General features: G+C 38.5%; 1 long non-coding RNA gene across 1 annotated transcript; it reads left to right on the top strand.

The window, feature by feature from the left end:
- Positions 1 to 6404: 6404 nt before the first annotated feature.
- Positions 6405 to 17167, top strand: LOC141808362 (uncharacterized). Its single transcript, XR_012599900.1, has 3 exons — positions 6405 to 6487; positions 16548 to 16682; positions 16940 to 17167. It is a non-coding gene; the product is annotated as an uncharacterized LOC141808362 (long non-coding RNA).
- Positions 17168 to 17538: the final 371 nt, after the last annotated feature.

Genomic DNA, 17538 nt, shown 5'->3' with positions numbered 1-17538 from the left:
GAATGATGGAGGAGCAGGGAGGTGTAATCAGGTAACATTACAGCTTTTTCCCCGACGGTTATCAGGTAAATTATCCCCTTTGTGCAGACGATGAGCGCTGCGTGTTCCTCTTATCACACTGAGTCGAGTATCGAGCAGCCATGTTTCTTCCCTTGTCTCAGTCAGAGCTTCTGCTGTTGGGTTGGCTTTATCACCGGCTCTACTGTAAAGCTGTAAATTATTCAGAGCATGCTCAGAGGGAGTGGGGGAGACATTATCTTTGACAGCAGCCTCCATCCCCTCCTCTTCCATCTCACTGCACATCAGGTCAGACAGTGTTTACCAGAATAAACCGGGTCCTCTCGCGGCTCTCTGCGGCTCTCTGCGGCTCTGTGCCGTCCTGTGGATCGTCACTCACGCTGCTGTTTACTCTGCTGCTACATTACAGGACTGAAGTGCTGAGTTCACTCTGAAGCCGAGGGTTAGGTAACACTCAGGCTGTGTGTGCAGAGAGACGCTGACACCAGGGAACACGATGTGACCGACGAGGAACCAACGAGAGGCCGGTGTTATCCTAACGGGAGCTGATTTAAATAATCTTTAAGCGCAGTGGAAGCACAGGGAGTCTGAGGACAACAGGTAAATAACTTTGTGAAAACCAAAAACAACAGCACACACAGTCCCCTAACGTGACAGAGCCTCACTCACCTGGTAAACATCAGCTCGTCATGTTTTCATCGTCTGATTCTCTGAATCATTTTTAGCTCAGACGTTTGAGGTCATGAGACTCCATCGGTCACCGCAGAATCTGAAAACAACCATTTAGTTCCCATCAGTGAAGTGTGTCTGCTTTTTATCTTTCCAGGAAGTAGAATAAGTTCACTGTAACAGTCAGATTTCTTCTGCTTCATGTGAAGTTATTATGCTTTTCTCTAAACTTTACCTTAATGTCATGAAGCTATTAAAGAGTTTCTGTGATGTTCAAGCTGAAAAATGTCCCATAATGTGTCTCCAGTCGTCAGCATGCTGCAGGAACTTTCCCCAGGAACTAGGAACTCTTTGAGGAACTACATTTCTGGTGGTGCAGCCTCAGTGTTTTTATGTCCATGATCAGCTGTGATGGACTCAGTTTAGTACCTCCTAATCCAGGGTCTGCAAACTTTACTTTCATAGGAGCCATTTAGCCTCAACTCACCTGGATTAAAGTCATTCAGGAGCCACAAAATCTAAGTTATGTTCATAATAAAAACAATTAAGTGGATGAAATTGTATACATATTTAAAATATAGTGAATATTTATCTAAACAAGGAGTGTTTTGAATTTATTGAATTACACGTTTTATTTTTTTTATCATTTTATAAATTTACCAAGAATAAAATATATTCAAAAATGTAATCTAAAAAAAATTAAATTGAATTGCAAAAATTTGCATAAAAATTTTCAAAAGTTGTTTAGATTTTGAAAAAATTGAACTTTAATTAATTTGCAAAAAAATCATCAAAGATTGAAATAAATATTTTTAAAAAAATGAAATTTCAAAAATTAGCATAAAGATCTAAAAAGTTGCATAAAATAAACCTGCCTTTAGAAATGTTAAAAGTTTGCAAAGATTTTGAAAAAAATTTAATCAATTTGCAAAAATTTCACAAAAAATTGAAATATAAAAAAAAAAAATAAAAACGGAAATTTCAAAAATTTGCATCAAAAATCCAAAAAAATGCATTAAAAAATCCAAAATTTACAAAGATTTTAAAAAATGAAATTCAACAAATTTGGGGAAAAAAATATACATTTAAAAAATTGCAAAAATTTTCAGAATATTGATTTTTTTTTTTTTTTAATCCTGCTGAAAGTCTCTGTTTAACAGGTTTTTACTTTAAAGCTGAGACAACAGTCAATCTCTCGCATTTTGTGCATTAGACTGCAGAGATAGGACAGTGTTTTGGTGGTCTTAGCCTCTTCCAATGCTGGTTTACAGGTCTAAGTAGCTGTGTCTAAACTACTAAAATCAGACTAACCAAATTAACTGCCTCAAATCAAGACATCAGCTTCTCTCTAATCAGAGAATGAACTGGTTTTATAGATCAGTCTGAGAGATGCTCTTTTTTTGACCGTGTCTGGTTGTAGATGAGACTGTTTGGTCTGCATGTGTCATTAAATCTCACCCTCAGGCGTCCAATGAACAGAGAGTGTCCTGAAGGTGTCATCATTTAGAAGATGGAGCTGGAAAAACGATGGTTGATGTTTCAGCTAAAAGGTAAATATTCCTCATTTGATCATTTGATGCCAGATGATGTGATCTCTCTTAGTAAATTTCTAGAACTGTATGTTACTATAACTTAGCTTCTGTGTCCAACCTTCATTTCTCTATGTGAGCTCCAACAGACGGGGAAACTGAGAGCGTTTATCCTGTGTTTGCTGCACCTGGTGCATCCTGAGGCGGCCCATTGTGTAAGAGGAAAAGGAAGAGGAAGCCTGTTACACACACACACACACACACACACACACACACACACACACACACACACACACACAGGCACAAGCTTTTCACACGCATACGCAATCCGTCCCCACTGAGTCAAGGTCTCAGGTCATTGTTTGTGGATCTGCTCTGATGGATCTGGAACAAAGAGCACGACAACAAACACAACAACAACACAACGTGGTGAGCCACAGAGCGAGGACAGGACTTCATGTGTGAGCGGGAACATATATGAGCTTTAAGATGCTTAAATATTTAAAGTAGGAGCAGAAAATCCAGTTTTTGAGGTTAAATTATTCATGTTTGACTTTCTGAACTTGTAGGTCTCCTCTCCTCCCGTTCTGTAGCTCCTTACATCACTGCCCCAGAACGAGTCCAAATATACCTCTGAACTCAGATTTCAGAGATGGTGTGTTTTTAAAGCACAGTTTAGAGTAAAGTTTGGAGATACGGGGTCAGATGTAGTCCAAACGGGGACAGAAGCAGGTCGGTTTGTGCTGCTGGAGCACTCACAGTCACACACCCTACACACACAGTAGGGTGTATAAACTTCTATACCTAGTAAAAATCTAGTGAATAATTTTTTTAAAGGGTGTTTTGAATTCATAAAATTGTACAAGTGATGTCCCAGTTAAATATTTCTTTGAAATTTACAGAAATTAAAATAAAAAAAAAATCCCCACCAATATTTATAATTTAAAATGTAAAATATTTGCAACATTCCCATGAAAAAATGTAATTCAAGCTAATGGCTTAAGTTTATTTTTATTTCTTTTTTTTTTTTTTTTCAAAAATAGAAAAATGATTTTAAGAAAATAAATTCCAAGAATTTACCAAAATCTAAATTTTAAAGTGACTTACTAAATTGCCAAACTTTCAAAAAGAAATTAAATGTAAAAAATTCCACAACTTTCAAAAAATATGAAATTCTAAAAATTTGCTAAAAATGTTTGAAAATAAATTATAAAAAAGCAAACTTTAAAAATTGCAAAAAAAAATATTTGCAGAAATGAATTAAAATAACCCCAAAAAATTTAAAATTTCAAAAAATGTGCAATAATTGAAAAAATAATAAGAATGTAAGATATCGGCTTTAGCTCCTTTTTTTATTACAAAAATAGAAAAATAAGTCAAAAATTATCAAATTCCAAGAATTTGGAAAAGTGTAAATTTTTAAGGTTTTTTTCCAAACTTTTAAGAAAAAAAACTGTAACTGTAAAAAATTCCACATTGTTCAAAAAATATAAAATTCTAAAAAACAAATGACTTAAAAAAATTTTTAAAAAAATTATAAGCAAACTTCCAAAAATTGCAAAAAAAAAGCAAAATTTTATAAAACATGCAAAAGCGTCAAAAATTTGAAAGAATAGTTGAATGCATGCATTGATTACGTTGCTCATCTTTTCTCTCTCTCTTTTTTTTTTTTTTTTTTTTTGCTTGTATCTACCTGAAAAAAAATCTTATTTTAATGACATTTTTTTTTAGTTTCAAGCCATGGCAAAGGAGTCACAGAGCCACAGGTTGCAGACCCTTAATCTAGATGCAGATTTTCTGTATTTTGCAGCCAGACTAATTTAATTAACTGAGCTTACAGTTTACCTCAGACCTGGTCTTGGACTTAAAGTGCCACGTTGAAACTTTTGACTCAGTTTTTGTGTCAGTTACGTCCGTTAAAGCAGCCTTATCATTCAGAATAATTATAGATATGTATTCTTCAGTGTGTGTGTTTGTGTGTGTGTGTGTGTGTGTGTGTGTGTGTGTGTGTGTGTGTGTGTGTGTGTGTGTGTGTGTGTGTGTGTGTGTGTGTGTGTGTGTCAGCCCGTCCTCTGTGTGTCCAGCGGTGACAGCAGAAGCTTTGGTCCTGTCACTGCTCATCGCTGCTTCCCATCCACAGCACTCACAACGTGTCAGTGTTTCCGATCCACGCGGGGGCCAGTGGGGCATCATTACCATCTGGCTATAAGGCTATACGCATGTCAAATATAGGCCAGTGAACACACACACACACACAGGGACGCATGCACACACTCTGACACACTGATCAGCCTCACTGTGCTGTTAGCACTTGGAGAGCAACAGGGGGAAGGAGGCGACGTGGACATGAGGAGAACCGCTGTGACAGTCCGTCCAATTTGACCGCCAGCGCTCTGGTGGCAGTTGGCCTGGTTCCTTCTCATTGCTCTGTGACATTCCCTCAATCAGTGCTGTAACACACACACACACACACATGCTCACACACATGCTCACACACACGCAGGGCGATATCCTCCAGCAGCCCTCATTGTCTCACTAGACGATCCATATGAGTCATTCTTCCCCTAACTACTGCTTCCCGTAAAAATACACTCACACACTCTCACACACACACACGTGCACACACTAATTTGTCCCTTTTCATTCAGCAGCAATAAGGATCAAGTTGTGTGGGCCGCTGGGAGAAAAAAAAGGTCAGCCATTCAGGAAAAGGGGTTTCCCTTTCAGTTTCAGATCTGATTCTGTGTGGACGAGGAGGAAGAGTCCAACGCTGCGACGTTACGTCATCGTCAGAGTTTTCATCAGTCTGGTTAAATATTCAGTTTCATGGTCAGGGGAAAGAAGTCGGACACAATGCTGACATTAATACTGACATTTCTGACTTCTTTTTTGCTCTGTTTTGGTCTCTCCCAGCTCCTGAAGCAGAAATCTGTCTCTGTAGTCATTGTTTGTTTACAAATGTGAAACTCGTGCAGCGTGACAGTTCGATGTCTGGGACTTGGATTACTACCTTGAAAAGAAACCAGCCTGATGGAGAAGGAAAACTTTTGAGTCTCACAGCTTCATAAATCAACACTTCCTTGTTTCACAGCGTCACGTGATCCCAATCAGCCAATCAGCCAATCAGAGGTGAGGATTACCACAATAAACACTGCCGTCAAAATATTCACCAGGGACTTACTTTGTGAAGAATTTAGATCAAGGGTCTTCAACCTGTGGCTCTTTGACTCCTTTACAGTGGCTCCTTGTAGCTTAAAAATAATAAAGAAAGAGAAATTTTTAATTTTCTTACAGAGGGAATTGACATTATATACTAGTTTACTTCCATTTTATTGTCCCCTGAGGGGAAATTTGATTTTTTTAAAAGGAGAGCACACACACTCACATACACCCACCTGCGGGTCACTACACCAGCACCACACTCCAATATTCAATATATGTATTCAAATTTCAAAAAAATTGCAAAAAATTAAATGTTTTCTATTTTTGAAATTTCAAAAAAGTTTGAAATGTAATAAAACTTCAGTTTTAAAAAAATGCAATTTTTTTTTTAATTTCTTATTTTTTAAAAAAAATTCTTGCAAAATTTTAAAATTCCAAAAAAATGCAATTTTTTCATTTTTTAACTAAATTTTTTCAGATAATTGCAATTTTTTTTAAATTTTTCTAGGTTTTTAATTTTTTTTTATTTTGACCTTTCAATTTTTTTTATTAAAAAAAATGTTGACATTTTTTGAATTTGAAAGTTTTTGAAATGTCTGCATATTTATTTAAAGTATTAAGCTGAAACACCAAATGTACAATTGCATTTATTGTAAAAAAAAAAAAAAAAAAAAAAAAATCTTGTCAAGATTATTTTTCCTAATTTTTCTAGGATTTAACTATATATAGAGTTGTATACACTTATTTGTCTTTATTGTGGAGATAAAGCAGTTATTTTGCTCTTGAATGACTTCAATAAAGCTGAGCTGAGGCAAAATGTCTCCTTTGAAAGTAAAGATTGCAGACCCCTGACTCTATAAGTCTTGATTTCTGTCATAAGATTTTTTTTTACTTCTGTTTGTCTTTGATTTCCTGTTTTATTTTGACGTTCCTGCTCCCCGTGTGTCTCCTGTCCCTCCACATTGATTGCCTTCATTGGTTTCACCTGTGTCCTGTCTCACACCTGTGTCTGATTACCTGCTGTGTATTTTCAGTCTCTGTGTTTCCTCTCTTCTCTGAGTTTTCCAGGGTTTTCTGTTGAACATGTTTGGATTTTAAAGGAGGTTCAGGTAAGTTTTGTTTGTTTACTTGTTTTTTGTGTTCACTCTTACTCCTGCTGTCCTGCAAGAGCTGCTGTTGAAAGACAAAGTAGGTTTTGGAGATTTTTTTCTCTACTGATTCGTCCCTCTGCCATAAAATATCCATCTTTGCTTGGATTGTATGTGAAGTTTATCAAAAGTATCTTTAATATCATCTTTAATATCAACTTAAAGAGGGGTAATAATACTTGAGAGGTTTATGAGATGATGGATCTCCTAACTGGTTTATGATAGGTTTGAAAGGCAGGCCTCAAATACCAAAAGCTCCGCCCCTAACAGGCCTTTAAAGGGCTGGCCAATCAGAGTGAAGGGGGCTTGTGGAGCAGGGAGCCTTAAAGAGACAGTGCTTAAAGAAAGTGTTCCAGACAGAGGCTGAAACAAAAGTTTTTGAAACACCAGGGAGGGAAAAATAAGGATGGAAAGAAACTAGAAGGACTCAGAAAAGGAAAGTACCCTCTCTTTAAACACAAATGTTTCGAGCGACAGATCCAGCGTTGACAGGAATCGTCTGACTCCTGAAAACAAACAGGAGCTGCTTCGGTTATGAAACGTTTTTGCAAAACAGATGAATCTCAGGCACTTATCCCCGGTGAGTTTCACCTTGCCCGGCAGTCCTCTGAGAGCTGTTGGTCTCATTAATCTCTTGTTTTCTCTCCCCTCTCTGCTCTCCTCTCTTTTTTCCCTCCTCTCATCCCTCGCTCCTCCTCTCTCCTTTCCAGACAATGATCCAATTAGCTGCTAGCTGCTGTGGCACCAGTTGCCTACAGATGACAGATGCCTGTGTGTGTGTGTGTGATTGTGTAACTGCCTCAGTAATTACCAGCCTGATCCTCCTGCAGCTCAGTAACCTTGTTGTGAGCTCTGACTCTGTGACTCACTCTGCTGCTGTGTTTAAAGCTACTCGGCGACGTGAGACACCTCTTCGTCTTTAATCAGCTGCTCTGCTGCACGAGCCGGGGATGAACTCACACTCTGGGTTCAGACTCCAGCAACCACAGCAGAGTCAGGGTTAGAGTCGCACATGAGAACAGGAGCGGCGACCTGAGCCTGGGCCGTCACACCTGTGGGAATCTGATGATGACGACTCTGCGTGTTCGGTGTGTGTGTGCTCTGTTTGTGCTCGCTGAGATTCGACCATGGGAGCATTGATCAGTTTTAAAAAGCTCTGTTCGCTCCACATTGAAAAGCAAGGCCATCCTCTTCAGCGCTGCTTTGGCTCGTCTGAAAAGCTCGGGGGTGGATTCTGCAGGCTGAGCGAGGACTGAAGGCCAAATCTAACAGAGACAGACTCTTTCAGATCCCTCTCATTCTCTGCTCGGTCATAACGTGCACGCAGGGAGTTAAAGATTCCTTTCCTCCTTTCCTTTCCTTTCCTCCATCCTTTGTCCCTCTCTCCTCTCCATCCCGTTCTTTCATCGAGGTCCTGGGGTCAGAGGGAGCAGCAGCTGCTTCGGGCTCTTTAGGATCCTGAGGGGGTTTGACCTCTGACCTTTCATGTTACAGCACAGCGCCGTCCGTTTAGACTCAATTGAACACGGTGATATGAGCGAAAGCAGAGCAGACAGGATCAATGAGGGAGCATGCCTGGAATTCAGCAGCTTCATGTTGGTTCAGAGAGGAGGAGGAGGAGGAGGAGGAGTCAGGACGAGGGAGGATTTACAGTCCCATAACAATTTCACGTTCAGGGACAAACGCTCCAAATATCAACGGATTTTATTAAATGTTTTATTCAGCCTTTTTATAAAGTCATGTGTCGCACAGAAAGAGCAGCACGGGAAACAGAAGTTGTAGAAAATAAAGAAATCATGTCTCGTTTATGAGAAATGTGGGATCATTTTTCATAATTTTAATAATATTTATAATATTTATAATATTTAGAAATCCACGTAGTGATAGCAACAATTGACTTTTTGTTGAATAATTTTATGAATTTATTTTTAACAAGTTGACTTGTTTTTTTCAAAGCCAAGTTCAAAACAGCATCATCTCTTGAGGTTTGAAGTAGTCGTTTTTCTCTTTAATAATAATGTAAATAAATTATATTCAGGTTTGAGCCGTTGTTTTGAGAAATGTGCCAAAAATTAAAGCAGGAAATTCACATTATTGTTCTTTTTCAACAATTTCTAAACTTAAAAAAATGCTGACACTGAATTGCACACAAAATAAACTGGCCGAAGAGCGTACAGTGTATACTGCATGAAATAATAGACAACCCACAAGCTCCCCAAAAGTGAGGCCAAGACTACTGCACTGCAAAAACTGAAATTTAATCAAGTATTTATTTATTTATTTATTTATTTATTTATTTATTTATTTATTTATTTATTTATATTTATTTTATTTTATTTTATTTTATTTTATTTTATTTTATTTTATTTTATTCTATTTTATTTTATTTTATTTTTGTTTTTGTTTTTTTCAAACTTAAAATTAGCTGCATTCATCCAACAGGTGCAGAAAATATTTTTATCCAGATATTAAAAAAGAAACACTGATGCTGAATGGCTTATAAAGAGATGATCAACTCTGCTTGTATCAAACAAAATAATAGGAGTACAAAAAACAAAACAAGTTAATATTTTTACCCCATTGGCAGATCTTTTTACTCTTTTCAAGAAATTCAAGCACCATTTTTGCCTTTAGTATCTTGAAATACAACATTTTTTCTGGACATGTCAGCTGAATGTGGCTCATTAAATCTTACAAGACAATTTGTACACAAAAATAGGAGATAAAGAGATGTATTTATGACAGTTTTTGAGGTATAATAGTTTTGGCCTCACTCTTGAGGAGCTGGTGGGTCGTGTACGTTTTTCTAGAGTGCAGGTTTTTGGCTGTTTGAGTTTCTTTTTTCACTCGACAGTTAATTTTAAGCATTTCTGGAGTTTATAAATTGTTGTAAAAGAAAAAAATCTAAATTGCGACTTCAGATTTCTGTTTTTTTCCTCAAATAAATAAAAAGTGTCCTCATTCAAGAAACAAAGCAAGTTAATTTTTCTCACCACATTGGCAGATATTTTTCCTTTTCGCAAATTTTCTGTTTAAATTTCTTTTTTTCCTTAAAGAAATGAATAATGTTGTCATACAAGAAACAAAACAAGTTAATTTTTCTTAAACCATTGGCGGGGTTTTTTCTGTTCACAAGAAATTCAAGCATTTTTTTGTCTTTAATACCTTTGAAATACATTTTTTCAGGACTTGTTGTTTCTGAAGTGTAATGGTTTTGGCTTCACTCTTAAGAAGCTAGTGGGTCGTGTATGTTTTTAGACAGTGCAGCTTTTGGGCTGTTCTAGTTCATTTTTTCACTCTACAGTTAAATTTTATGCATTTTTTTTTCATTTCAGAAATTATAGTAAAAGAAAAAAATGTTAATTTTTTTGTTTAAATATTTGCTCTTTTTTTTTTTATCAAAATTTAGACTTTTTATGTGAATGTTGCTGGTATTAAGTCTAATAAGACGATTTTACTGAAAATTTGATGTAAACGCTGTCATCTCTTCAGTGTTGTATGTCTGCAGAGCCAGAAGCTGCAGTTTCAGTCTCGGTTAAAGTGAGACTCTATGATCCAGCTTACAAACTGACAAATTGACGTCAATTTCATCTTCTAAAATCTTTAAATGACAATTTTTTTTGCACTATCCAGGTGTGTGTGGCTCAAATTAAGCCCAAAAAGACATTTTTGTGTGAAATATAAAATATAAACACTTGCTTTGAGTTCAGTTTTTGCCGTGCAGAGCTGAGAGATCCCACTCTCACCCTAAGCGATGGACTATCCGTGATATTCCAGCCTCGGTAGATTTCCCTCCGCTCTCCTAATCCGCTCACATCCCCCCATCTCTGATCTGATCTGAGGTCTGCAATAAAAGATGATTGTTCCCTTCAAAGATTCATCTTATTAGTTTCTGCCGTCCTGAAGCTAAATCTCTTGAATATTTGAGCAGAAAAAAGCGTTTTGTAGAATTACCCTCGCTTTTCTTTCCACCTGTCACGCTCTGGCATCAGATCCATCTCATCGGGCCTCCGGGGGTCCCGACCCCCACACCGGGAACCCCTGCTTTAAGTGTGTAGGTACGCCTCAGGCTGTAGTTTATATTTGGCGACACTGCACACCTTATCAGCGCCGGGGCCTCCATCATTGATTTATTTAGAGTAAATCTCCTCGTGCTGCCTGCAGATGTGGATGTTAAAGCAGTTGCTTGAGAAACATTTCTAAAGCGGAAAAAAGGAGCTCTTTAACATTTCGACGAATCTGAGCAGATAGGGATGAAATCTGTGAATGAGGGTGAAAAGAGAGGAAACACGGAGCAGTCTGGAGTTTCGATGATGAACGTCAGGCCTTTTTCTCCTCCTCCTCTTCACGTCCGTCCAGCTGAAACTGTGGGGGTGTGTGGGTGGTTACCAGGTGTGCATCATGCAAAACACGCGAGAAACACACAAACACGCACAGATGGCCCAAATCTCCAGAGTCGTTCATATGCACATGTGTAAACAGACAGCATGCAGCAGGAACACAGCCGGAGAAATATTAGAAATCTGGAGAGTTTGTCTTAAAGTGGGGAGGCTCAGATCCTTGTATTTCTGCACGAATAAGAGCAGAGATGAGAAAATAGCTTAAAGTGTGGGCGCTAACGTCAGCTGTTATTGGACGCCATCGATGTGGACAGCAACGTGCATGCTGACACGCTGATTTTCCTCCTATTGCATGTAAAAAAAAAAGTTGTAATTAAACAAGGATTAAAAATAAAAATCAATAAATGTAAAAACTGGAATGAACGCCGTCACCACGTCACAGAATCAACAGTTCATCTCAAACGCTGAGCTCTGATTGGCTCGTTCTGCTGGGGTCTCAAGTCTTTAATTAACATATCTGTGTCAGGATGGTGCATGTGTGTGTACGTGTGTGTGTGTGTGTGTGTGTGTGTGTGTGTGTGTGTGTGTGTGTGTGTGTGCTGGCAGAGGAGTGTGAAATTGGCTAATTAACGTGACCTCCCTTTGATCCGGTGAGAATACACATATGACATCTGAATTGGGCTGAGCCGGAGGGATGGGAGGATTCCTGGAAATTTATAAAGTGTGTGTGTGTGTGTGTGTGTGTGAGTGTGTGTGTTTCCATGCTTACTGCAGCTTTGAAAACTTAATTTAACCCTTTCTTGACCCTTAAGCCTCAAAATGCCAAACTCATACATGAAGATCTACTTCTGTCTACATGCGGCTAACGCTAACAGAGATTTATGCCGAGTCACCGTACACACAGACAACATAAAACTTGCATTTATCAAAGTTTTAAGTCATAAAAATGAAGTTTGACTCAGAAAAATCATCAAATAATGTCCAGAGAGCACAGAAAAGGGAAATCCAGGAATAACAGATTAAAGCTCATGATGCATGTGGACGCTAGTGGAACACACATTAGCTACTTCTTCGCTGCTCAGCTTCCCCAAAAATGTCTCTATAAAAAGTGTTGATTTGTTCTGCTGTGTGAACATGTCATTGATAAAATCTGAGCTAGAATTCCTTCATCTTTTGTTCAGAATCAGCTCCTATCACAGGTAACTGGCTCCACCTCCTTCTCATTCATCCCGGCAGCGTCTCAGCCCTTTAACACAGTCGGACGCTGAGCGTCTTCTGACTTCAGCGGGGAAGCGTAGAGTGGGTTGTTCCACTGTGGAAACTGGACGGTCATTGGATAAACGCTGGGCTTTGTCCCGCCCATCGGACGCTCAGCGTCTCTGGGGGTCTATGAGGCAGTGGGCTGGCCTGGACGCTGGGCTTCTGCATGATGATTGGATGATCTGTCTGAGGCTGAATCCCTTTTTGATTGACAGTGAAATGAGCCAGTCAGGGATCTTGAAGTATAACCCTCCACCAGAGCATCTTCTCAGTTCTACATTAACTTGTTCTGGACTGATCCGGAGGTTTTATTGATCTCCAGAGAGTTTACCTTTCTTTAAAACGACGAGCGTTGTGTTTAAAGATTCTCTCTCTTTTCACCAATAAGCAGCTACAGCTACAGCTAAGGAGCTTCTCCCCCTGTCACTCACACTTACAGCCTGCCGTAGTCTCACGTAGCAGCTCCAGCTGCTAACAAGCTGACACGGAGGGTAGAATTTACCTTTAAATAAATAAACAAATTTATGATGTAGGCTGAAAAAAATGAGCTTCCCCTCCTTCACTGACCAGCAGCCGCACATAGCCTGTTGTTCACCTCCTTCCTCCAAAACAAAGTCCCTGTTCAGCATTAGGTGCTCAAAATAAGGGTAGAAAAACAACTAGAGACTGTAAAAGGAGTGGGACACTGCCCTCAGGTGTTTTGGAGGAGTACTGCAGATGCTTTTTTTTTTGTTTTGTTTTGTTTTTTTTTAAATCCTTCAAATCATTATTTTTGTGAGCATTTGTTGCATATGGTGTTTTACAAAATATAAAGTAAAGTAAAGTAATATATTTTCCTGATAATTATCCAGCTACTGATGAAAGTCATCTATAAACTGACTCTAAATTTTATTTACAACAAAAAATGCAGACAAAAAGTTTATTTCTTGACAGGAATGTTCCTTGAGATGAATTATCTTGTTTACAAAAGGATCACAAAGAAAGATACATACAAGACAGGCACATTACAGGACAAAAAAATAAAGGAAAAATAAAAAAATTACAGAATATTATGAGAAAAATATGATACAAAACTGAAAAGAGAAGAAAAAAATTAATAAAACAACAAAAAAGGAAACTTTACAGACATTCTTTATTTAAAAAGAAAATTTGTAAGAAGATGAACCCAAACATTTCAGTCATTGTCCAAGTAAAAAACATTAGCATGCTAATTATATCATCGGTTATGTTAGCATCTGCATTAAAAGTTATGTTAGAAAAGATCTGCAGGAATATTTCTAGCTCTCTTATTTTAATTAATCTTATTAAAGTGAATATTTTTGTTTTCTGCCTTTGAGATTAAAAAAAAAGTCACAACTTTGAATTGCTGGGTTGTTGTTTTCTGCAACACCAAATCTGCTGTCTTTGCCCGGATTGCAGGACAGGATCTGAAATAAATAAAAAGAAACAAAGTTAATCTTAAGATAACTGTACCTAAAGCCCAAAGTAAATCATTTCAGAGTCAGAACGAGTGATGAAATGATTCATCCTCTTTGTTTTGAGTCGATCTTGAAGCGAAGCAGCGCTGGACCAGAGGAAACAACAAATTATCTGCTCAGTAAGCGCATAGCTGCACCAGATGGAGCGAGTTAAACACAAAACAGATGGACAATGAACTGCTTCATCGCCCCAATATGTACAGACCATATTCACTTCTGCGATGTGTTTCTCCCACCCAAGATCTGCCGCTCGACAGCAATAACTCGCAGAGAAAACACTGCTATCAGTGTCATCATCAGCATCTCATTTCTCCCAGCCATAATGTGTTTTTATCTCCTGCTCCGAGTCCACGCAGCCGGCTGTAAAAGGAAGTGATGTGCTTGTTATGTCAGAGAGAAATATGGCGGCAGATCTGTCGCTTCTGTAAACAGAGGGATCAGACGCCGGTGACGGATGGCGTCAGATTCAGATTCAGTGTTTCATTTGACGTCTCCTCATCCTGGACTGGCTGCGTCCCTCCTCCGTCAGCTCCTCACGTCCACAGACGACCGGCCGGGCCTCTTCATCTATTTTAGGACTGCTCGTCTCCACTTTAACCTCCCCTCGTCTTTCCTCTCCGTCCGCAGCTCAGGCCGTCCGTCCTCATCCCGTCTCCTCGTCTCTGTCACGTCACGTCTTCTCTGCAGTCCTTCAACGTCTCCTCCTGCTTTCTCCACCTGCAACTCTGTCACACAGAGGTCTCTGCTCTTTCTGCCTCTTTCTGTCTCTCTCTACACACACACACACACACACACACACACACACACACACACACACACACACACACACACACACACACACACACCCTCCCTCCTCCACTTCATCCTCCCCTCATCTCTCTGTTCCCCTCCATCGCCTCCTGGGTAATGACAGGGGGATAGGTGGAGACCAGAGCATCACTACCACCAGTCTGTGTCACACACACACACACACACACACACACACACACACACACACACACACACACACAGATGGTGGACAGGGGTCCCTGCCGGCCGGCCTGTCGTCTGGTGATGGGGTGTTGTTGTTGTTGAGTGCACTCAGACACACATGATTAGCTAGACAAACACACACACACACACACACACAAACACACACGCGTGTATTCCTTTGTACGCTGCACATATGGGGCTCAGCACCAAAACAAGTCACCTGCTATTCCAGTCACACACACACACACACACTGTGGCTGTGAGTCTGTCAGAGCTCTCCTCTCTGCTGTGTGTAACTCTATCGGCTCATTGATCGTCACATTCTGCAGCAAGAAAATCAAAGTCCTGTTTTCTCGACTGCATCGAACATAAAAATCACACAGTTTTAAAGTCTGACACCAGAAAACTCACTTTTTCCTTTTATTTATTAGGATTGGAAAGTGGTTTGCTGCGTTTTCCCAGCGTCACAGATAAAACCCTTATCAGCGTGTCCGTGGCGTCCACTGATGTGTCACCTTCACGTCAAAAATCGGTGACACGTGTCAGACGTTTCTAACAAGGTGGAAATCTTGAGGTTGGAGCGGCAGAAGTGGCTTTGGTGTCTGATCTTTCATCCTCTGGTTTTTAGAGGCTCAGCAGAAATAACAGGAGAAGAATCCTGATGGTTCTTGATTTTTTTTACCAGAAACATGAAGAAATTTTCTGATGACACCACACAGGAAACACTGATTCAGTTTTACATTCAAGGGCTGTCTGAAAAGTGCTATGCGAGTATTAAATGGGGTGTTACTTGCATCATAGAGTAAAGATCAGGGTCTGCATCCTTTACTTCCAAAGGAGACGTTTATCCTCAGCTCACCTGGATTAAAGTCATTCAGAAGCAACAAAATCTACTTTATCTTGACAATAAAGACAAAAAATGAATAAAGTTCTATTCATATTTAAAATCTAGTGAATAATTAAATATCAAAACAGGCAGTTTTTTAAACGTATGCAATTGTACATGTGATGTCTCAGTTTATATTTTTTTTATAAATCTGCAGAATTACCAAAAAGTTTTGAAGTTACGAGAATTTTAAAAAAGCGAAAAATTTCAAAAAGATCCATCAATTTTCCAATGTCAAATATTTGCGAAGTTTTCGAAACAAACACTTTAAAAAAAAAAAAAAAAAAAAATAATAATAATAATAATAATAATAATAATAATAATAATAATAAAGAAATTGTAAAAAAAAAAAAAAAAAAAAAAAAAAAAAAAGCAAAAAATGCATTTTTGGGGAATCTAAATACTTTGTAAAACTTTGAAAAAATGTTAAAATTTCAAAAATAAAAGAGTCAAATAGTTGCAAAAATTTCAAACAATTTTGAAATTTCAAAAGTTTGCAAAATTTGACAAACAAATACATTTAAACATTGAAAAAAACTTTTTAAAAATAATTTTAAAAAATAGCAAAATTTGTATGCTTTTTGACATCTAAAAAGCCGGCAAAAATTTGAAAAAATAATAAAATTTTATAAATTAAAAAAAAAAAAATTAAATTCTTCAAAATATTTCAAACAATTTTGAAGTATCAAAATTTTGCAAAAATTTGACAAACAAATACATTCTCAAATTTTGCAAAAAACTAAAAAATAATTTAAAAAAACTGAAATTTGCATGCTTTTGGAAATCTAAAAATGTGTAAAAAATATTATTGAAATTCAAAATTTCAATCAATTTTTTTAATTTTGATGAATTTTAGAAGTTTAAAAAAATGAAATTTTTGGAAAATTCTAATATTCATGTTGAATATTGGTGGCAGTCTTAGCATAGGTACCAGCAGGAGGGTAAACGTGAGTGTGTGCGTTTTTTTTTTTACTATTTTTTTTGCCAATTTCCCTTCAGGAGGCAATAAAGTTGAAGTTTTTGAGTATATCATGTCAATACCCGCTGTAAGAAATTAAAAAATATATATTTAAATTTTTTTATAGCTGCAAAGGAGTCAAAGGGCTGCAGGTTGAAGACTCTTGGTGAAGATTAACCACGGCTGAAGAAAACACCAAACATCCCAAAAATCCTGGACTGACTTTAGGAAGTGGGGAAGCTGCAACAAGACAAAAATAATGGTAAGTGCTTCCAGAGTGTGTGTCAGTGTGTGTGTGTGTGTGTGTGTGTGTGTGTGTGAGTGCAGCTCGTATCTCTCCCTCCACAGTACATCAGCAGGAGCTGTCAGATCGGCATCAGGCCTTGCCAGTCAGATTAAGGATGTTACAGCAGCAGCATCCTGGCCGGCAGCCGAGAGGCGGCAGATAGATTTCACAGACTCTCTGTTTATCTCCCCCCTGACTCTGCCTCCGACTCTCCGTCTTCTGTGTCTCTGCAGGACTCTGCCGCTCCGCCGGGGTCCCGGGGTCGAAGGGAGGTGAGGGGAGCTAAGTGGAGGGGTGACGGGACAGGTGGAGCTGCAGTTTCCCCACAGCCGGTCGTGAATCACAGAGCATCATGGTAAAATAAAAAGCTCATCACTCTGAGGGAGGAGGGAGACGCTGAGCAGGTGGAAAGGTAAAATTTAAAGGCACACATCAGCGGTGGAATAAATCATGTTAATACCTCATTAAGAGGAAAAACAGGATTACCCAATCTCTGACTGCCAGACGCTGCCACACACACACACACACACACACACACACACACGCTCGGCTTTTTCTCATTGATAAGTCAGAGAAATGCTCCTCGAATGATGCAAAGAGAAACTTCCATCAGATGAAATGATGCAACCTTAAAGCACGAGCAGAGGTCTGAACATTTCACTCTTTTTTTTTTAAAGCTCCATGACTCGACCAACCATGGGAGTCTGAATTTGACTCATTCTGGAGGTTTGTCTTCTAATATCTTAAAATGAGACATATTCTGGTCTTGTAGCGTAAAATTTAGTCTAATAAAACACTTTTTCCTAAAAATAAGACCTAAAACTTGCTTAGT

This window comes from Halichoeres trimaculatus, unplaced genomic scaffold (assembly GCF_033239565.1).
Source record: "Halichoeres trimaculatus isolate MK-OKI-2021-1 unplaced genomic scaffold, fHalTri1.1 fHalTri1_scaffold_19, whole genome shotgun sequence".
In the NCBI taxonomy this organism is placed as follows: Eukaryota; Metazoa; Chordata; class Actinopteri; order Labriformes; family Labridae; genus Halichoeres; species Halichoeres trimaculatus.
Note: the sequence above shows the minus strand (reverse complement) of the source record. Positions and strands in the feature narration are given on the sequence as shown.